This window comes from Salminus brasiliensis, chromosome 24, assembly GCF_030463535.1.
Source record: "Salminus brasiliensis chromosome 24, fSalBra1.hap2, whole genome shotgun sequence".
Taxonomy (NCBI): Eukaryota; Metazoa; Chordata; class Actinopteri; order Characiformes; family Bryconidae; genus Salminus; species Salminus brasiliensis.
Genome location: NC_132901.1, coordinates 24069359 through 24089550, shown reverse-complemented (window position 1 = coordinate 24089550; position 20192 = coordinate 24069359). Strand labels below are relative to the sequence as shown.

General features: G+C 38.6%; 28 non-coding genes across 28 annotated transcripts; 14 read left to right on the top strand and 14 right to left on the bottom strand.

Annotated features, from left to right (window-relative positions):
- Nucleotides 1-304: 304 nt before the first annotated feature.
- On the top strand, nt 305-376 carry trnaq-cug (transfer RNA glutamine (anticodon CUG)). Its single transcript has one exon. It is a non-coding gene; the product is annotated as a tRNA-Gln (tRNA).
- A 217-nt stretch (nt 377-593) lies between these two features.
- On the bottom strand, nt 594-666 carry trnaf-gaa (transfer RNA phenylalanine (anticodon GAA)). Its single transcript has one exon. It is a non-coding gene; the product is annotated as a tRNA-Phe (tRNA).
- A 608-nt stretch (nt 667-1274) lies between these two features.
- On the top strand, nt 1275-1346 carry trnaq-cug (transfer RNA glutamine (anticodon CUG)). Its single transcript has one exon. It is a non-coding gene; the product is annotated as a tRNA-Gln (tRNA).
- A 590-nt stretch (nt 1347-1936) lies between these two features.
- On the bottom strand, nt 1937-2009 carry trnaf-gaa (transfer RNA phenylalanine (anticodon GAA)). The gene has a single exon. It is a non-coding gene; the product is annotated as a tRNA-Phe (tRNA).
- Nucleotides 2010-3123: 1114 nt separating this feature from the next.
- Nucleotides 3124-3195, top strand: trnaq-cug (transfer RNA glutamine (anticodon CUG)). The gene has a single exon. It is a non-coding gene; the product is annotated as a tRNA-Gln (tRNA).
- Nucleotides 3196-3530: 335 nt separating this feature from the next.
- On the bottom strand, nt 3531-3603 carry trnaf-gaa (transfer RNA phenylalanine (anticodon GAA)). Its single transcript has one exon. It is a non-coding gene; the product is annotated as a tRNA-Phe (tRNA).
- A 608-nt stretch (nt 3604-4211) lies between these two features.
- On the top strand, nt 4212-4283 carry trnaq-cug (transfer RNA glutamine (anticodon CUG)). The gene has a single exon. It is a non-coding gene; the product is annotated as a tRNA-Gln (tRNA).
- A 589-nt stretch (nt 4284-4872) lies between these two features.
- trnaf-gaa (transfer RNA phenylalanine (anticodon GAA)) lies at nt 4873-4945 on the bottom strand. Its single transcript has one exon. It is a non-coding gene; the product is annotated as a tRNA-Phe (tRNA).
- A 1612-nt stretch (nt 4946-6557) lies between these two features.
- Nucleotides 6558-6630, bottom strand: trnaf-gaa (transfer RNA phenylalanine (anticodon GAA)). Its single transcript has one exon. It is a non-coding gene; the product is annotated as a tRNA-Phe (tRNA).
- Nucleotides 6631-7238: 608 nt separating this feature from the next.
- trnaq-cug (transfer RNA glutamine (anticodon CUG)) lies at nt 7239-7310 on the top strand. The gene has a single exon. It is a non-coding gene; the product is annotated as a tRNA-Gln (tRNA).
- Nucleotides 7311-7899: 589 nt separating this feature from the next.
- trnaf-gaa (transfer RNA phenylalanine (anticodon GAA)) lies at nt 7900-7972 on the bottom strand. The gene has a single exon. It is a non-coding gene; the product is annotated as a tRNA-Phe (tRNA).
- A 1169-nt stretch (nt 7973-9141) lies between these two features.
- On the top strand, nt 9142-9213 carry trnaq-cug (transfer RNA glutamine (anticodon CUG)). The gene has a single exon. It is a non-coding gene; the product is annotated as a tRNA-Gln (tRNA).
- A 335-nt stretch (nt 9214-9548) lies between these two features.
- trnaf-gaa (transfer RNA phenylalanine (anticodon GAA)) lies at nt 9549-9621 on the bottom strand. The gene has a single exon. It is a non-coding gene; the product is annotated as a tRNA-Phe (tRNA).
- Nucleotides 9622-10229: 608 nt separating this feature from the next.
- Nucleotides 10230-10301, top strand: trnaq-cug (transfer RNA glutamine (anticodon CUG)). The gene has a single exon. It is a non-coding gene; the product is annotated as a tRNA-Gln (tRNA).
- A 335-nt stretch (nt 10302-10636) lies between these two features.
- trnaf-gaa (transfer RNA phenylalanine (anticodon GAA)) lies at nt 10637-10709 on the bottom strand. Its single transcript has one exon. It is a non-coding gene; the product is annotated as a tRNA-Phe (tRNA).
- Nucleotides 10710-11317: 608 nt separating this feature from the next.
- On the top strand, nt 11318-11389 carry trnaq-cug (transfer RNA glutamine (anticodon CUG)). The gene has a single exon. It is a non-coding gene; the product is annotated as a tRNA-Gln (tRNA).
- A 335-nt stretch (nt 11390-11724) lies between these two features.
- trnaf-gaa (transfer RNA phenylalanine (anticodon GAA)) lies at nt 11725-11797 on the bottom strand. Its single transcript has one exon. It is a non-coding gene; the product is annotated as a tRNA-Phe (tRNA).
- A 608-nt stretch (nt 11798-12405) lies between these two features.
- trnaq-cug (transfer RNA glutamine (anticodon CUG)) lies at nt 12406-12477 on the top strand. The gene has a single exon. It is a non-coding gene; the product is annotated as a tRNA-Gln (tRNA).
- Nucleotides 12478-12694: 217 nt separating this feature from the next.
- Nucleotides 12695-12767, bottom strand: trnaf-gaa (transfer RNA phenylalanine (anticodon GAA)). Its single transcript has one exon. It is a non-coding gene; the product is annotated as a tRNA-Phe (tRNA).
- A 1197-nt stretch (nt 12768-13964) lies between these two features.
- On the top strand, nt 13965-14036 carry trnaq-cug (transfer RNA glutamine (anticodon CUG)). Its single transcript has one exon. It is a non-coding gene; the product is annotated as a tRNA-Gln (tRNA).
- A 335-nt stretch (nt 14037-14371) lies between these two features.
- trnaf-gaa (transfer RNA phenylalanine (anticodon GAA)) lies at nt 14372-14444 on the bottom strand. The gene has a single exon. It is a non-coding gene; the product is annotated as a tRNA-Phe (tRNA).
- A 608-nt stretch (nt 14445-15052) lies between these two features.
- trnaq-cug (transfer RNA glutamine (anticodon CUG)) lies at nt 15053-15124 on the top strand. The gene has a single exon. It is a non-coding gene; the product is annotated as a tRNA-Gln (tRNA).
- Nucleotides 15125-15459: 335 nt separating this feature from the next.
- Nucleotides 15460-15532, bottom strand: trnaf-gaa (transfer RNA phenylalanine (anticodon GAA)). The gene has a single exon. It is a non-coding gene; the product is annotated as a tRNA-Phe (tRNA).
- Nucleotides 15533-16140: 608 nt separating this feature from the next.
- Nucleotides 16141-16212, top strand: trnaq-cug (transfer RNA glutamine (anticodon CUG)). The gene has a single exon. It is a non-coding gene; the product is annotated as a tRNA-Gln (tRNA).
- A 589-nt stretch (nt 16213-16801) lies between these two features.
- Nucleotides 16802-16874, bottom strand: trnaf-gaa (transfer RNA phenylalanine (anticodon GAA)). Its single transcript has one exon. It is a non-coding gene; the product is annotated as a tRNA-Phe (tRNA).
- Nucleotides 16875-18071: 1197 nt separating this feature from the next.
- Nucleotides 18072-18143, top strand: trnaq-cug (transfer RNA glutamine (anticodon CUG)). Its single transcript has one exon. It is a non-coding gene; the product is annotated as a tRNA-Gln (tRNA).
- Nucleotides 18144-18732: 589 nt separating this feature from the next.
- trnaf-gaa (transfer RNA phenylalanine (anticodon GAA)) lies at nt 18733-18805 on the bottom strand. The gene has a single exon. It is a non-coding gene; the product is annotated as a tRNA-Phe (tRNA).
- Nucleotides 18806-20006: 1201 nt separating this feature from the next.
- trnaq-cug (transfer RNA glutamine (anticodon CUG)) lies at nt 20007-20078 on the top strand. The gene has a single exon. It is a non-coding gene; the product is annotated as a tRNA-Gln (tRNA).
- The last annotated feature ends 114 nt before the right edge of the window (nt 20079-20192 follow it).

The window sequence follows — 20192 nt, the reverse complement described above, 5'->3', positions numbered from 1 at the left end:
GTGCTTTTGGGAAAAGTCTTGATGGAGACAGTTCACCCGAAATGTTTAGAGATAGGTGTAGGGGTAACGCTTGAAATAGTGTGGAAAAGTCTTGGGCAAGTCTTGATAGATCCTGAACTGGCTCCATAAAGGTCTTGTGTATTGTACTCCACTGCAGTCACAGTTCATTACAGTAAATATACAATTATTGAAAGTAAGTGAAAAGAGTGAAACCTCTTTATATAGGTCATTTACAATGTGTCTGCACCGAGTTAATTATTTTATTATTTTCTATTACCTTGGAGGCGATGCTGCTGGACACAGCGGTTCCATAGTGTAATGGTTAGCACTCTGGACTCTGAATCCAGCGACCCGATTTCAAATCTCGGTGGGACCTGTGGAAACCTTTTTAAGGTGGTGTGATTTCTTGTGTTTCACTTTCAGTTGTTGTAGAGGATTTTCTGCTTAGTCAACAAGACTGTCTTTCACCCCAAAACAGCATATTTTGGGGGGCAGTGAGCACAAGGTATCTACTATAGACATAAAAATATGTGATGGTGAGTAATGCTTTAATGTAATGGGTAGAAGGCATGGGTAAAAAACTGCACCCCTTCTGCCGAAACCCGGGATCGAACCAGGGACCTTTAGATCTTCAGTCTAACGCTCTCCCAACTGAGCTATTTCGGCTTGCAGGAGTTCAATGGTTGCGTTTTTGACGCGTCTAAGAATGGAAAAGTGTACAACCGTGAAGGGTAGACATCCTGAGATGCTTTTTTGGGGTAGTGATCACAAGTTCTCTACTTGGGCCACAGTAGACCACGATAGTAGCCCGCCTCTCTGTGTCTCTGCTTTACAGGTAAATCTCACGTCATTCCAAATTTTAGGAAACGTTTATATTTATAAAAAAAAAAATTCAAACCAAATTTGTAAATAATGTTGAGCCTAATGTTGTTTTTAAATCCAAAAAGAAATCAATGTTTTTTTCTCTTTATCTCAAACGTTCAAACAAAAAACGAACAAACGAACAAAAAACTTTCGTTATTTCGTTAAGGTTATTTCTGAGTTAATACCAAATCACTTTTGTAAGTCGCTCTGGATAAGAGCTTCTGCTAAATGCCTTAAATGTAAATAAGTTGATTATCCTACAATAATACAATTGTTTAATATTTGAGTGTCCTGTGGTGTAGCAGTTCACACACGGGATGTGTAGATATTACATTAAGAGTCTGAACTAGTGTGCTTTATCTTAACGTGTAGCCTCTGTGGACGAGAAGCATGAACGTTGTGGGTGTACTGGTTCCATGGTGTAATGGTTAGCACTCTGGACTCTGAATCCAGCGATCCGAGTTCAAATCTCGGTGGGACCTGGTGCTTTTGGGAAAAGTCTTGATGGAGACAGTTCACCCGAAATGTTTAGAGATTATATTTAACGCTTGAAATAGTGTGGAAAAGTCTTGGGCAAGTCTTGATAGATCCTGAACTGGCTCCATAAAGGTCTTGTGTATTGTACTCCACTGCAGTCACAGTTCATTACAGTAAATATACAATTATTGAAAGTAAGTGAAAAGAGTGAAACCTCTTAATACAGGTCATTTACAATGTGTCTGCACCGAGTTAATTATTTTATTATTTTCTATTACCTTGGAGGCGATGCTGCTGGACACAGCGGTTCCATAGTGTAATGGTTAGCACTCTGGACTCTGAATCCAGCGATCCGATTTCAAATCTCGGTGGGACCTGCGGAAACCTTTTTTAAGGTGGTGTGATTTCTTGTGTTTCACTTTCAGTTGTTGTAGAGGATTTTCTGCTTAGTCAACAAGACTGTCTTTCACCCCAAAACAGCATATTTTGGGGGGCAGTGAGCACAAGGTATCTAGTATAGACATAAAAATATGTGATGGTGAGTAATGCTTTAATGGAATGGGTAGAAGGCATGGGTACAAAACTACACCCCTTCTGCCGAAACCCGGGATCGAACCAGGGACCTTTAGATCTTCAGTCTAACGCTCTCCCAACTGAGCTATTTCGGCTTGCAGGAGTTCAATGGCTTTTTTGGGGTAGTGATCACAAGTTCTCTACTTGGGCCACAGTAGACCACGGTAGTAGCCCGCCTCTCTGTGTCTCTGCTTTACAGGTAAATCTAACGTCATTCCACATTTTAGGAAATATTTATATGTATAAAAAAAATTTTCAAGCCAAATTTCTAAAAAATGTTGAGCCTAATGTTGTTTTTAAAACCAAAAAGAAATCAATGTTTTTTTTCCCCCTTTATCTGAAACGTTCAAACAAAAAACGAACAAACGAACAAAAAACTTTCGTATATATATATATATATATATATATATATATATATATATATACTTTTTCTAATAATGCAAAATAAATAAATAAATAAATAAGGGCCCGTCCTAAAGCAGTAATAAACATGATGCCTTAACTCACTGCTGATACAGATGGGCTGTATATTTAGCTATTACTCTTCGTTTTGGTTAGTGAATGTAGATAATTAGGTTGTATTTTTGTTTCTTTTTGTGGACAAAATATTTATTTGAATATGTTCTGATATTTTAATCACGTTTCCATCAAGAACGGACCAGCCCCTCCGTATTTGATGGCGATGGTCAAAAGCCGATCCGCACGGAGAGCCCTCCCAGCTTCAAGTACCGCTCGGCTCGACCCGCCATCCCTCAAAATCCATGTAAGACAAGTGGTGGAATGAACTTCCCCTGGGTGTCCGAACAGCAGAGTCGCTCGCTGTCTTCAAACCAGACTGAAGACCCTTCTTTTCTGAGAGCACTTGGGCCAATAGTAGAGTGGTCACCTTATTGACTTGTGTTTAGTAGAGTCTAAGATTAGAGGATCTTTAAATTTCGAGTCTATTCAAACTAGTTGAGGTTATTTCTGAGTTAAGAGCAAATGACTTTTGTAAGTCGCTCTGGATAAGAGCTTCTGCTAAATGCCTTAAATGTAAATGTAAATAAGTTGATTATCCTACAATAATACAATTGTTTAATATTTGAGTGTCCTGTGGTGTAGCAGTTCACACACGGGATGTGTAGATATTACATTAAGAGTCTGAACTAGTGTGCTTTATCTTAACGTGTAGCCTCTGTGGACGAGAAGCATGAACGTTGTGGGTGTACTGGTTCCATGGTGTAATGATTAGCACTCTGGACTCTGAATCCAGCGATCCGAGTTCAAATCTCGGTGGGACCTGATGCTTTTGGGAAAAGTCTTGATGGAGACAGTTCACCCGAAATGTTTAGAGATGATATTTAACGCTTGAAATAGTGTGGAAAAGTCTTGGGCAAGTCTTGATGGATCCTGAACTGGCTCCATAAAGGTCTTGTGTATTGTACTCCACTGCAGTCACAGTTCATTACAGTAAATATACAAACATTGAAAGCAAGTGAAAAGAGTGAAATCTCTTAATATAGGTCATTTACAATGTGTCTGCACCGAGTTAATTATTTTATTATTTTCTATTACAGAGAATTTCCCCACTGCGGGACTAATAAAGGACTATCTTAGGTACAAAAGACCACCCTTTCTGCTGAAACCCGGGATCGAACCAGGGACCTTTAGATCTTCAGTCTAACGCTCTCCCAACTGAGCTATTTCGGCTCGCAGGAATTTTATGGTTGCGTTTTTGACGCGTCTAAGAATGGAAAAGTGTACAACCGTGAAGGGTCGACATCCTGAGATTCTTTTTTGGGGTACTGATCATAAGTTCTCTACTTGGGCCACAGTAGACCACGATAGTAGCCCGCCTCTCTGTGTCTCTGCTTTACAGGTAAATCTCACGTCATTCCAAATTTTAGGAAATATTTATATTTATAAAAAAAAAAATTCTAACCAAATTTGTAAATAATGTTGAGCCTAATGTTGTTTTTAAATCCAAAAAGAAATCAATGTTTTTTTCTCTTTATCTCAAACGTTCAAACAAAAAACGAACAAACGAATAAAAAACTTTCGTTATTTCGTTAAGGTTATTTCTGAGTTAATACCAAATGACTTTTGTAAGTCGCTCTGGATAAGAGCTTCTGCTAAATGCCTTAAATGTAAATAAGTTGATTATCCTACAATAATACAATTGTTTAATATTTGAGTGTCCTGTGGTGTAGCAGTTCACACACGGGATGTGTAGATATTACATTAAGAGTCTGAACTAGTGTGCTTTATCTTAACGTGTAGCCTCTGTGGACGAGAAGCATGACCGTTGTGGGTGTACTGGTTCCATGGTGTAATGGTTAGCACTCTGGACTCTGAATCCAGCGATCCGAGTTCAAATCTCGGTGGGACCTGGTGCTTTTGGGAAAAGTCTTGATGGAGACAGTTCACCCGAAATGTTTAGAGATTATATTTAACGCTTGAAATAGTGTGGAAAAGTCTTGGGCAAGGCTTGATAGATCCTGAACTGGCTCCATAAAGGTCTTTTCTATTGTACTCCACTGCAGTCACAGTTCATTACAGTAAATATACAATTATTGAAAGTAAGTGAAAAGAGTGAAACCTCTTAATATAGGTCATTTACAATGTGTCTGCACCGAGTTAATTATTTTATTATTTTCTATTACCTTGGAGGCGATGCTGCTGGACACACCGGTTCCATAGTGTAATGGTTAGCACTCTGGACTCTGAATCCAGCGATCCGATTTCAAATCTCGGTGGGACCTGCGGAAACCTTTTTAAGGTGGTGTGATTTCTTGTGTTTCACTTTCAGTTGTTGTAGAGGATTTTCTGCTTAGTCAACAAGACTGTCTTTCACCCCAAAACAGCATATTTTGGGGGGCAGTGAGCACAAGGTATCTAGTATAGACATAAAAATATGTGATGGTGAGTAATGCTTTAATGTAATGGGTAGAAGGCATGGGTACAAAACTACACCCCTTCTGCCGAAACCCGGTATCGAACCAGGGACCTTTAGATCTTCAGTCTAACGCTCTCCCAACTGAGCTATTTCGGCTTGCAGGAGTTCAATGGTTGCGTTTTTGACGCGTCTAAGAATGGAAAAGTGTACAACCGTGAAGGGTAGACATCCTGAGATTCTTTTTTGGGGTAGTGATCACAAGTTCTCTACTTGGGCCACAGTAGACCACGGTAGTAGCCCGCCTCTCTGTGTCTCTGCTTTACAGGTAAATCTCACGTCATTCCACATTTTAGGAAATATTTATATGTATAAAAAAAAATTTCAAGCCAAATTTGTAAATAATGTTGAGCCTAATGTTGTTTTTAAAACCAAAAAGAAATCAATGTTTTTTTTCCCCCATTATCTGAAACGTTCAAACAAAAAACGAACAAACGAACAAAAAACTTTCGTATATATATATATATATATATATATATATATATATATATATATATATATATATATATATATATATATACTTTTTCTAATAATGCAAAATAAATAAATAAATAAATAAGGGCCCGTCCTAAAGCAGTAATAAACATGATGCCTTAACTCACTGCTGATACAGATGGGCTGTATATTTAGCTATTACTCTTCGTTTTGGTTAGTGAATGTAGATAATTAGGTTGTATTTTTGTTTCTTTTTGTGGACAAAATATTTATTTGAATATGTTCTGATATTTTAATCACGTTTCCATCAAGAACGGACCAGCCCCTCCGTATTTGATGGCGATGGTCAAAAGCCGATCCGCACGGAGAGCCCTCCCAGCTTCAAGTACCGCTCGGCTCGACCCGCCATCCCTCAAAATCCATGTAAGACAAGTGGTGGAATGAACTTCCCCTGGGTGTCCGAACAGCAGAGTCGCTCGCTGTCTTCAAACCAGACTGAAGACCCTTCTTTTCTGAGAGCACTTGGGCCAATAGTAGAGTGGTCACCTTATTGACTTGTGTTTAGTAGAGTCTAAGATTAGAGGATCTTTAAATTTCGAGTCTATTCAAACTAGTTGAGGTTATTTCTGAGTTAAGAGCAAATGACTTTTGTAAGTCGCTCTGGATAAGAGCTTCTGCTAAATGCCTTAAATGTAAATGTAAATAAGTTGATTATCCTACAATAATACAATTGTTTAATATTTGAGTGTCCTGTGGTGTAGCAGTTCACACACGGGATGTGTAGATATTACATTAAGAGTCTGAACTAGTGTGCTTTATCTTAACGTGTAGCCTCTGTGGACGAGAAGCATGAACGTTGTGGGTGTACTGGTTCCATGGTGTAATGGTTAGCACTCTGTACTCTGAATCCAGCGATCCGAGTTCAAATCTCGGTGGGACCTGATGCTTTTGGGAAAAGTCTTGATGGAGACAGTTCACCCGAAATGTTTAGAGATGATATTTAACGCTTGAAATAGTGTGGAAAAGTCTTGGGCAAGTCTTGATGGATCCTGAACTGGCTCCATAAAGGTCTTGTGTATTGTACTCCACTGCAGTCACAGTTCATTACAGTAAATATACAAACATTGAAAGCAAGTGAAAAGAGTGAAATCTCTTAATATAGGTCATTTACAATGTGTCTGCACCGAGTTAATTATTTTATTATTTTCTATTACAGAGAATTTCCCCACTGCGGGACTAATAAAGGACTATCTTAGGTACAAAAGACCACCCTTTCTGCCGAAACCCGGGATCGAACCAGGGACCTTTAGATCTTCAGTCTAACGCTCTCCCAACTGAGCTATTTCGGCTTGCAGGAGTTCAATGGTTGCGTTTTTGACGCGTCTAAGAATGGAAAAGTGTACAACCGTGAAGGGTAGACATCCTGAGATGCTTTTTTGGGGTAGTGATCACAAGTTCTCTACTTGGGCCACAGTAGACCACGATAGTAGCCCGCCTCTCTGTGTCTCTGCTTTACAGGTAAATCTCACGTCATTCCAAATTTTAGGAAACGTTTATATTTATAAAAAAAAAAATTCAAACCAAATTTGTAAATAATGTTGAGCCTAATGTTGTTTTTAAATCCAAAAAGAAATCAATGTTTTTTTCTCTTTATCTCAAACGTTCAAACAAAAAACGAACAAACGAACAAAAAACTTTCGTTATTTCGTTAAGGTTATTTCTGATTTAATACCAAATCACTTTTGTAAGTCGCTCTGGATAAGAGCTTCTGCTAAATGCCTTAAATGTAAATAAGTTGATTATCCTACAATAATACAATTGTTTAATATTTGAGTGTCCTGTGGTGTAGCAGTTCACACACGGGATGTGTAGATATTACATTAAGAGTCTGAACTAGTGTGCTTTATCTTAACGTGTAGCCTCTGTGGACGAGAAGCATGACCGTTGTGGGTGTACTGGTTCCATGGTGTAATGGTTAGCACTCTGGACTCTGAATCCAGCGATCCGAGTTCAAATCTCGGTGGGACCTGGTGCTTTTGGGAAAAGTCTTGATGGAGACAGTTCACCCGAAATGTTTAGAGATTATATTTAACGCTTGAAATAGTGTGGAAAAGTCTTGGGCAAGTCTTGATAGATCCTGAACTGGCTCCATAAAGGTCTTGTGTATTGTACTCCACTGCAGTCACAGTTCATTACAGTAAATATACAATTATTGAAAGTAAGTGAAAAGAGTGAAACCTCTTAATACAGGTCATTTACAATGTGTCTGCACCGAGTTAATTATTTTATTATTTTCTATTACCTTGGAGGCGATGCTGCTGGACACAGCGGTTCCATAGTGTAATGGTTAGCACTCTGGACTCTGAATCCAGCGATCCGATTTCAAATCTCGGTGGGACCTGCGGAAACCTTTTTAAGGTGGTGTGATTTCTTGTGTTTCACTTTCAGTTGTTGTAGAGGATTTTCTGCTTAGTCAACAAGACTGTCTTTCACCCCAAAACAGCATATTTTGGGGGGCAGTGAGCACAAGGTATCTAGTATAGACATAAAAATATGTGATGGTGAGTAATGCTTTAATGTAATGGGTAGAAGGCATGGGTACAAAACTACACCCCTTCTGCCGAAACCCGGGATCGAACCAGGGACCTTTAGATCTTCAGTCTAACGCTCTCCCAACTGAGCTATTTCGGCTTGCAGGAGTTCAATGGTTGCGTTTTTGACGCGTCTAAGAATGGAAAAGTGTACAACCGTGAAGGGTAGACATCCTGAGATGCTTTTTTGGGGTAGTGATCACAAGTTCTCTACTTGGGCCACAGTAGACCACGGTAGTAGCCCGCCTCTCTGTGTCTCTGCTTTACAGGTAAATCTCACGTCATTCCACATTTTAGGAAATATTTATATGTATAAAAAAAATTTCCAAGCCAAATTTGTAAATAATGTTGAGCCTAATGTTGTTTTTAAAACCAAAAAGAAATCAATGTTTTTTTTCCCCCTTTATCTGAAACGTTCAAACAAAAAACGAACAAACGAACAAAAAACTTTCGTATATATATATATATATATATATATATATATACTTTTTCTAATAATGCAAAATAAATAAATAAATAAATAAGGGCCCGTCCTAAAGCAGTAATAAACATGATGCCTTAACTCACTGCTGATACAGATGGGCTGTTTATTTTGCTATTACTCTTCGTTTTGGTTAGTGAATGTAGATAATTAGGTTGTATTTTTGTTTCTTTTTGTGGACAAAATATTTATTTGAATATGTTCTGATATTTTAATCACGTTTCCATCAAGAACGGACCAGCCCCTCCGTATTTGATGGCGATGGTCAAAAGCCGATCCGCACGGAGAGCCCTCCCAGCTTCAAGTACCGCTCGGCTCGACCCGCCATCCCTCAAAATCCATGTAAGACAAGTGGTGGAATGAACTTCCCCTGGGTGTCCGAACAGCAGAGTCGCTCGCTGTCTTCAAACCAGACTGAAGACCCTTCTTTTCTGAGAGCACTTGGGCCAATAGTAGAGTGGTCACCTTATTGACTTGTGTTTAGTAGAGTCTAAGATTAGAGGATCTTTAAATTTCGAGTCTATTCAAACTAGTTGAGGTTATTTCTGAGTTAAGAGCAAATGACTTTTGTAAGTCGCTCTGGATAAGAGCTTCTGCTAAATGCCTTAAATGTAAATGTAAATAAGTTGATTATCCTACAATAATACAATTGTTTAATATTTGAGTGTCCTGTGGTGTAGCAGTTCACACACGGGATGTGTAGATATTACATTAAGAGTCTGAACTAGTGTGCTTTATCTTAACGTGTAGCCTCTGTGGACGAGAAGCATGAACGTTGTGGTTGTACTGGTTTCATGGTGTAATGGTTAGCACTCTGGACTCTGAATCCAGCGATCCGAGTTCAAATCTCGGTGGGACCTGATGCTTTTGGGAAAAGTCTTGATGGAGACAGTTCACCCGAAATGTTTAGAGATGATATTTAACGCTTGAAATAGTGTGGAAAAGTCTTGGGCAAGTCTTGATGGATCCTGAACTGGCTCCATAAAGGTCTTGTGTATTGTACTCCACTGCAGTCACAGTTCATTACAGTAAATATACAAACATTGAAAGCAAGTGAAAAGAGTGAAATCTCTTAATATAGGTCATTTACAATGTGTCTGCACCGAGTTAATTATTTTATTATTTTCTATTACAGAGAATTTCCCCACTGCGGGACTAATAAAGGATTATCTTAGGTACAAAAGACCACCCCTTCTGCCGAAACCCGGGATCGAACCAGGGACCTTTAGATCTTCAGTCTAACGCTCTCCCAACTGAGCTATTTCGGCTCGCAGGAATTTTATGGTTGCGTTTTTGACGCGTCTAAGAATGGAAAAGTGTACAACCGTGAAGGGTCGACATCCTGAGATTCTTTTTTGGGGTACTGATCACAAGTTCTCTACTTGGGCCACAGTAGACCACGATAGTAGCCCGCCTCTCTGTGTCTCTGCTTTACAGGTAAATCTCACGTCATTCCAAATTTTAGGAAACGTTTATATTTATAAAAAAAAAAATTCAAACCAAATTTGTAAATAATGTTGAGCCTAATGTTGTTTTTAAATCCAAAAAGAAATCAATGTTTTTTTCTCTTTATCTCAAACGTTCAAACAAAAAACGAACAAACGAACAAAAAACTTTCGTTATTTCGTTAAGGTTATTTCTGAGTTAATACCAAATGACTTTTGTAAGTCGCTCTGGATAAGAGCTTCTGCTAAATGCCTTAAATGTAAATAAGTTGATTATCCTACAATAATACAATTGTTTAATATTTGAGTGTCCTGTGGTGTAGCAGTTCACACACGGGATGTGTAGATATTACATTAAGAGTCTGAACTAGTGTGCTTTATCTTAACGTGTAGCCTCTGTGGACGAGAAGCATGAACGTTGTGGTTGTACTGGTTCCATGGTGTAATGGTTAGCACTCTGGACTCTGAATCCAGCGATCCGAGTTCAAATCTCGGTGGGACCTGATGCTTTTGGGAAAAGTCTTGATGGAGACAGTTCACCCGAAATGTTTAGAGATGATATTTAACGCTTGAAATAGTGTGGAAAAGTCTTGGGCAAGTCTTGATGGATCCTGAACTGGCTCCATAAAGGTCTTGTGTATTGTACTCCACTGCAGTCACAGTTCATTACAGTAAATATACAAACATTGAAAGCAAGTGAAAAGAGTGAAATCTCTTAATATAGGTCATTTACAATGTGTCTGCACCGAGTTAATTATTTTATTATTTTCTATTACAGAGAATTTCCCCACTGCGGGACTAATAAAGGACTATCTTAGGTACAAAAGACCACCCCTTCTGCCGAAACCCGGGATCGAACCAGGGACCTTTAGATCTTCAGTCTAACGCTCTCCCAACTGAGCTATTTCGGCTCGCAGGAGTTTTATGGTTGCGTTTTTGACGCGTCTAAGAATGGAAAAGTGTACAACCGTGAAGGTTCGACATCCTGAGATTCTTTTTTGGGGTACTGATCACAAGTTCTCTACTTGGGCCACAGTAGACCACGATAGTAGCCCGCCTCTCTGTGTCTCTGCTTTACAGGTAAATCTCACGTCATTCCAAATTTTAGGAAACGTTTATATTTATAAAAAAAAAAATTCAAACCAAATTTGTAAATAATGTTGAGCCTAATGTTGTTTTTAAATCCAAAAAGAAATCAATGTTTTTTTCTCTTTATCTCAAACGTTCAAACAAAAAATGAACAAACGAACAAAAAACTTTCGTTATTTCGTTAAGGTTATTTCTGAGTTAATACCAAATGACTTTTGTAAGTCGCTCTGGATAAGAGCTTCTGCTAAATGCCTTAAATGTAAATAATTTGATTATCCTACAATAATACAATTGTTTAATATTTGAGTGTCCTGTGGTGTAGCAGTTCACACACGGGATGTGTAGATATTACATTAAGAGTCTGAACTAGTGTGCTTTATCTTAACGTGTAGCCTCTGTGGACGAGAAGCATGACCGTTGTGGGTGTACTGGTTCCATGGTGTAATGGTTAGCACTCTGGACTCTGAATCCAGCGATCCGAGTTCAAATCTCGGTGGGACTTGGTACTTTTGGGAAAAGTCTTGATGGAGACAGTTCACCCGAAATGTTTAGAGATTATATTTAACGCTTGAAATAGTGTGGAAAAGTCTTGGGCAAGTCTTGATAGATCCTGAACTGGCTCCATAAAGGTCTTGTGTATTGTACTCCACTGCAGTCACAGTTCATTACAGTAAATATACAATTATTGAAAGTAAGTGAAAAGAGTGAAACCTCTTAATATAGGTCATTTACAATGTGTCTGCACCGAGTTAATTATTTTATTATTTTCTATTACAGAGAATTTCCCCACTGCGGGACTAATAAAGGACTATCTTAGGTACAAAAGACCACCCCTTCTGCCGAAACCCGGGATCGAACCAGGGACCTTTAGATCTTCAGTCTAACGCTCTCCCAACTGAGCTATTTCGGCTAGCAGGAATTTTATGGTTGCGTTTTTGAGGCGTCTAAGAATGGAAAAGTGTACAACCGTGAAGGGTCGACATCCTGAGATTCTTTTTTGGGGTACTGATCACAAGTTCTCTACTTGGGCCACAGTAGACCACGATAGTAGCCCGCCTCTCTGTGTCTCTGCTTTACAGGTAAATCTCACGTCATTCCAAATTTTAGGAAACGTTTATATTTATATAAAAAAAAATTCAAACCAAATTTGTAAATAATGTTGAGCCTAATGTTGTTTTTAAATCCAAAAAGAAATCAATGTTTTTTTCTCTTTATCTCAAACGTTCAAACAAAAAACGAACAAACGAACAAAAAACTTTCGTTATTTCGTTAAGGTTATTTCTGAGTTAATACCAAATGACTTTTGTAAGTCGCTCTGGATAAGAGCTTCTGCTAAATGCCTTAAATGTAAATAAGTTGATTATCCTACAATAATACAATTGTTTAATATTTGAGTGTCCTGTGGTGTAGCAGTTCACACACGGGATGTGTAGATATTACATTAAGAGTCTGAACTAGTGTGCTTTATCTTAACGTGTAGCCTCTGTGGACGAGAAGCATGAACGTTGTGGGTGTACTGGTTCCATGGTGTAATGGTTAGCACTCTGGACTCTGAATCCAGCGATCCGATTTCAAATCTCGGTGGGACCTGCGGAAACCTTTTTAAGGTGGTGTGATTTCTTGTGTTTCACTTTCAGTTGTTGTAGAGGATTTTCTGCTTAGTCAACAAGACTGTCTTTCACCCCAAAACAGCATATTTTGGGGGGCAGTGAGCACAAGGTATCTAGTATAGACATAAAAATATGTGATGGTGAGTAATGCTTTAATGTAATGGGTAGAAGGCATGGGTACAAAACTACACCCCTTCTGCCGAAACCCGGGATCGAACCAGGGACCTTTAGATCTTCAGTCTAACGCTCTCCCAAATGAGCTATTTCGGCTTGCAGGAGTTCAATGGTTGCGTTTTTGACGCGTCTAAGAATGGAAAAGTGTACAACCGTGAAGGGTAGACATCCTGAGATTCTTTTTTGGGGTAGTGATCACAAGTTCTCTACTTGGGCCACAGTAGACCACGGTAGTAGCCCGCCTCTCTGTGTCTCTGCTTTACAGGTAAATCTCACGTCATTCCACATTTTAGGAAATATTTATATGTATAAAAAAAAATTTCAAGCCAAATTTGTAAATAATGTTGAGCCTAATGTTGTTTTTAAAACCAAAAAGAAATCAATGTTTTTTTTCCCCCATTATCTGAAACGTTCAAACAAAAAACGAACAAACGAACAAAAAACTTTCGTATATATATATATATATATATATATATATATATATATATATATATATATATATATATATACTTTTTCTAATAATGCAAAATAAATAAATAAATAAATAAGGGCCCGTCCTAAAGCAGTAATAAACATGATGCCTTAACTCACTGCTGATACAGATGGGCTGTTTATTTTGCTATTACTCTTCGTTTTGGTTAGTGAATGTAGATAATTAGGTTGTATTTTTGTTTCTTTTTGTGGACAAAATATTTATTTGAATATGTTCTGATATTTTAATCACGTTTCCATCAAGAACGGACCAGCCCCTCCGTATTTGATGGCGATGGTCAAAAGCCGATCCGCACGGAGAGCCCTCCCAGCTTCAAGTACCGCTCGGCTCGACCCGCCATCCCTCAAAATCCATGTAAGACAAGTGGTGGAATGAACTTCCCCTGGGTGTCCGAACAGCAGAGTCGCTCGCTGTCTTCAAACCAGACTGAAGACCCTTTTTTTCTGAGAGCACTTGGGCCAATAGTAGAGTGGTCACCTTATTGACTTGTGTTTAGTAGAGTCTAAGATTAGAGGATCTTTAAATTTCGAGTCTATTCAAACTAGTTGAGGTTATTTCTGAGTTAAGAGCAAATGACTTTTGTAAGTCGCTCTGGATAAGAGCTTCTGCTAAATGCCTTAAATGTAAATGTAAATAAGTTGATTATCCTACAATAATACAATTGTTTAATATTTGAGTGTCCTGTGGTGTAGCAGTTCACACACGGGATGTGTAGATATTACATTAAGAGTCTGAACTAGTGTGCTTTATCTTAACGTGTAGCCTCTGTGGACGAGAAGCATGAACGTTGTGGTTGTACTGGTTTCATGGTGTAATGGTTAGCACTCTGGACTCTGAATCCAGCGATCCGAGTTCAAATCTCGGTGGGACCTGATGCTTTTGGGAAAAGTCTTGATGGAGACAGTTCACCCGAAATGTTTAGAGATGATATTTAACGCTTGAAATAGTGTGGAAAAGTCTTGGGCAAGTCTTGATGGATCCTGAACTGGCTCCATAAAGGTCTTGTGTATTGTACTCCACTGCAGTCACAGTTCATTACAGTAAATATACAAACATTGAAAGCAAGTGAAAAGAGTGAAATCTCTTAATATAGGTCATTTACAATGTGTCTGCACCGAGTTAATTATTTTATTATTTTCTATTACAGAGAATTTCCCCACTGCGGGACTAATAAAGGATTATCTTAGGTACAAAAGACCACCCCTTCTGCCGAAACCCGGGATCGAACCAGGGACCTTTAGATCTTCAGTCTAACGCTCTCCCAACTGAGCTATTTCGGCTCACAGGAATTTTATGGTTGCGTTTTTGACGCGTCTAAGAATGGAAAAGTGTACAACCGTGAAGGGTCGACATCCTGAGATTCTTTTTTGGGGTACTGATCACAAGTTCTCTACTTGGGCCACAGTAGACCACGATAGTAGCCCGCCTCTCTGTGTCTCTGCTTTACAGGTAAATCTCACGTCATTCCAAATTTTAGGAAACGTTTATATTTATAAAAAAAAAAATTCAAACCAAATTTGTAAATAATGTTGAGCCTAATGTTGTTTTTAAATCCAAAAAGAAATCAATGTTTTTTTCTCTTTATCTCAAACGTTCAAACAAAAAACGAACAAACGAACAAAAAACTTTCGTTATTTCGTTAAGGTTATTTCTGAGTTAATACCAAATCACTTTTGTAAGTCGCTCTGGATAAGAGCTTCTGCTAAATGCCTTAAATGTAAATAAGTTGATTATCCTACAATAATACAATTGTTTAATATTTGAGTGTCCTGTGGTGTAGCAGTTCACACACGGGATGTGTAGATATTACATTAAGAGTCTGAACTAGTGTGCTTTATCTTAACGTGTAGCCTCTGTGGACGAGAAGCATGAACGTTGTGGTTGTACTGGTTCCATGGTGTAATGGTTAGCACTCTGGACTCTGAATCCAGCGATCCGAGTTCAAATCTCGGTGGGACCTGATGCTTTTGGGAAAAGTCTTGATGGAGACAGTTCACCCGAAATGTTTAGAGATGATATTTAACGCTTGAAATAGTGTGGAAAAGTCTTGGGCAAGTCTTGATGGATCCTGAACTGGCTCCATAAAGGTCTTGTGTATTGTACTCCACTGCAGTCACAGTTCATTACAGTAAATATACAAACATTGAAAGCAAGTGAAAAGAGTGAAATCTCTTAATATAGGTCATTTACAATGTGTCTGCACCGAGTTAATTATTTTATTATTTTCTATTACAGAGAATTTCCCCACTGCGGGACTAATAAAGGACTATCTTAGGTACAAAAGACCACCCCTTCTGCCGAAACCCGGGATCGAACCAGGGACCTTTAGATCTTCAGTCTAACACTCTCCCAACTGAGCTATTTCGGCTCGCAGGAGTTTTATGGTTGCGTTTTTGACGCGTCTAAGAATGGAAAAGTGTACAACCGTGAAGGTTCGACATCCTGAGATTCTTTTTTGGGGTACTGATCACAACTTCTCTACTTGGGCCACAGTAGACCACGATAGTAGCCCGCCTCTCTGTGTCTCTGCTTTACAGGTAAATCTCACGTCATTCCAAATTTTAGGAAACGTTTATATTTATAAAAAAAAAAATTCAAACCAAATTTGTAAATAATGTTGAGCCTAATGTTGTTTTTAAATCCAAAAAGAAATCAATGTTTTTTTCTCTTTATCTCAAACGTTCAAACAAAAAATGAACAAACGAACAAAAAACTTTCGTTATTTCGTTAAGGTTATTTCTGAGTTAATACCAAATCACTTTTGTAAGTCGCTCTGGATAAGAGCTTCTGCTAAATGCCTTAAATGTAAATAAGTTGATTATCCTACAATAATACAATTGTTTAATATTTGAGTGTCCTGTGGTGTAGCAGTTCACACACGGGATGTGTAGATATTACATTAAGAGTCTGAACTAGTGTGCTTTATCTTAACGTGTAGCCTCTGTGGACGAGAAGCATGAACGTTGTGGGTGTACTGGTTCCATGGTGTAATGGTTAGCACTCTGGACTCTGAATCCAGCGATCCGAGTTCAAATCTCGGTGGGACTTGGTACTTTTGGGAAAAGTCTTGATGGAGACAGTTCACCCGAAATGTTTAGAGATTATATTTAACGCTTGAAATAGTGTGGAAAAGTCTTGGGCAAGTCTTGATAGATCCTGAACTGGCTCCATAAAGGTCTTGTGTATTGTACTCCACTGCAGTCACAGTTCATTACAGTAAATATACAATTATTGAAAGTAAGTGAAAAGAGTGAAACCTCTTAATATAGGTCATTTACAATGTGTCTGCACCGAGTTAATTATTTTATTATTTTCTATTACCTTGGAGGCGATGCTGCTGGACACAGCGGTTCCATAGTGTAATGGTTAGCACTCTGGACTCTGAATCCAGCGATCCGATTTCAAATCTCGGTGGGACCTGCGGAAACCTTTTTAAGGTGGTGTGATTTCTTGTGTTTCACTTTCAGTTGTTGTAGAGTATTTTCTGCTTAGTCAACAAGACTCTCTTTCACCCCAAAACAGCATATTTTGGGGGGCAGTGAGCACAAGGTATCTAGTATAGACATAAAAATATGTGATGGTGAGTAATGCTTTAATGTAATGGGTAGAAGGCATGGGTACAAAACTACACCCCTTCTGCCGAAACCCGGGATCGAACCAGGGACCTTTAGATCTTCAGTCTAACGCTCTCCCAACTGAGCTATTTCGGCTTGCAGGAGTTCAATTGTTGCGTTTTTGACGCGTCTAAGAATGGAAAAGTGTACAACCGTGAAGGGTAGACATCCTGAGATGCTTTTTTGGGGTAGTGATCACAAGTTCTCTACTTGGGCCACAGTAGACCACGGTAGTAGCCCGCCTCTCTGTGTCTCTGCTTTACAGGTAAATCTCACGTCATTCCACATTTTAGGAAATATTTATATGTATAAAAAAAATTTTCAAGCCAAATTTGTAAATAATGTTGAGCCTAATGTTGTTTTTAAAACCAAAAAGAAATCAATGTTTTTTTTCCACCTTTATCTGAAACGTTCAAACAAAAAACGAACAAACGAACAAAAAACTTTTGTATATATATATATATATATATATATATATATATATATATATATATATATATATATATACATATATATACTTTTTCTAATAATGCAAAATAAATAAATAAGGGCCCGTCCTAAAGCAGTAATAAACATGATGCCTTAACTCACTGCTGATACAGATGGGCTGTATATTTAGCTATTACTCTTCGTTTTGGTTAGTGAATGTAGATAATTAGGTTGTATTTTTGTTTCTTTTTGTGGACAAAATATTTATTTGAATATGTTCTGATATTTTAATCACGTTTCCATCAAGAACGGACCAGCCCCTCCGTATTTGATGGCGATGGTCAAAAGCCGATCCGCACGGAGAGCCCTCCCAGCTTCAAGTACCGCTCGGCTCGACCCGCCATCCCTCAAAATCCATGTAAGACAAGTGGTGGAATGAACTTCCCCTGGGTGTCCGAACAGCAGAGTCGCTCGCTGTCTTCAAACCAGACTGAAGACCCTTCTTTTCTGAGAGCACTTGGGCCAATAGTAGAGTGGTCACCTTATTGACTTGTGTTTAGTAGAGTCTAAGATTAGAGGATCTTTAAATTTCGAGTCTATTCAAACTAGTTGAGGTTATTTCTGAGTTAAGAGCAAATGACTTTTGTAAGTCGCTCTGGATAAGAGCTTCTGCTAAATGCCTTAAATGTAAATGTAAATAAGTTGATTATCCTACAATAATACAATTGTTTAATATTTGAGTGTCCTGTGGTGTAGCAGTTCACACACGGGATGTGTAGATATTACATTAAGAGTCTGAACTAGTGTGCTTTATCTTAACGTGTAGCCTCTGTGGACGAGAAGCATGACCGTTGTGGGTGTACTGGTTCCATGGTGTAATGGTTAGCACTCTGGACTCTGAATCCAGCGATCCGAGTTCAAATCTCGGTGGGACCTGGTGCTTTTGGGAAAAGTCTTGATGGAGACAGTTCACCCGAAATGTTTAGAGATTATATTTAACGCTTGAAATAGTGTGGAAAAGTCTTGGGCAAGTCTTGATAGATCCTGAACTGGCTCCATAAAGGTCTTGTGTATTGTACTCCACTGCAGTCACAGTTCATTACAGTAAATATACAATTATTGAAAGTAAGTGAAAAGAGTGAAACCTCTTAATATAGGTCATTTACAATGTGTCTGCACCGAGTTAATTATTTTATTATTTTCTATTACCTTGGAGGCGATGCTGCTGGACACAGCGGTTCCATAGTGTAATGGTTAGCACTCTGGACTCTGAATCCAGCGATCCGATTTCAAATCTCGGTGGGACCTGCGGAAACCTTTTTAAGGTGGTGTGATTTCTTGTGTTTCACTTTCAGTTGTTGTAGAGGATTTTCTGCTTAGTCAACAAGACTGTCTTTCACCCCAAAACAGCATATTTTGGGGGGCAGTGAGCACAAGGTATCTAGTATAGACATAAAAATATGTGATGGTGAGTAATGCTTTAATGTAATGGGTAGAAGGCATGGGTACAAAACTACACCCCTTCTGCCGAAACCCGGGATCGAACCAGGGACCTTTAGATCTTCAGTCTAACGCTCTCCCAACTGAGCTATTTCGGCTTGCAGGAGTTCAATGGTTGCGTTTTTGACGCGTCTAAGAATGGAAAAGTGTACAACCGTGAAGGGTAGACATCCTGAGATGCTTTTTTGGGGTAGTGATCACAAGTTCTCTACTTGGGCCACAGTAGACCACGGTAGTAGCCCGCCTCTCTGTGTCTCTGCTTTACAGGTAAATCTCACGTCATTCCACATTTTAGGAAATATTTATATGTATAAAAAAAATTTCCAAGCCAAATTTGTAAATAATGTTGAGCCTAATGTTGTTTTTAAAACCAAAAAGAAATCAATGTTTTTTTTCCCCCTTTATCTGAAACGTTCAAACAAAAAACGAACAAACGAACAAAAAACTTTCGTATATATATATATATATATATATATATATATATATATATATATATATATATATATATATATACACTTTTTCTAATAATGCAAAATAAATAAATAAATAAATAAGGGCCCGTCCTAAAGCAGTAATAAACATGATGCCTTAACTCACTGCTGATACAGATGGGCTGTTTATTTTGCTATTACTCTTCGTTTTGGTTAGTGAATGTAGATAATTAGGTTGTATTTTTGTTTCTTTTTGTGGACAAAATATTTATTTGAATATGTTCTGATATTTTAATCACGTTTCCATCAAGAACGGACCAGCCCCTCCGTATTTGATGGCGATGGTCAAAAGCCGATCCGCACGGAGAGCCCTCCCAGCTTCAAGTACCGCTCGGCTCGACCCGCCATCCCTCAAAATCCATGTAAGACAAGTGGTGGAATGAACTTCCCCTGGGTGTCCGAACAGCAGAGTCGCTCGCTGTCTTCAAACCAGACTGAAGACCCTTCTTTTCTGAGAGCACTTGGGCCAATAGTAGAGCGGTCACCTTATTGACTTGTGTTTAGTAGAGTCTAAGATTAGAGGATCTTTAAATTTCGAGTCTATTCAAACTAGTTGAGGTTATTTCTGAGTTAAGAGCAAATGACTTTTGTAAGTCGCTCTGGATAAGAGCTTCTGCTAAATGCCTTAAATGTAAATGTAAATAAGTTGATTATCCTACAATAATACAATTGTTTAATATTTGAGTGTCCTGTGGTGTAGCAGTTCACACACGGGATGTGTAGATATTACATTAAGAGTCTGAACTAGTGTGCTTTATCTTAACGTGTAGCCTCTGTGGACGAGAAGCATGAACGTTGTGGTTGTACTGGTTCCATGGTGTAATGGTTAGCACTCTGGACTCTGAATCCAGCGATCCGAGTTCAAATCTCGGTGGGACCTGATGCTTTTGGGAAAAGTCTTGATGGAGACAGTTCACCCGAAATGTTTAGAGATGATATTTAACGCTTGAAATAGTGTGGAAAAGTCTTGGGCAAGTCTTGATGGATCCTGAAC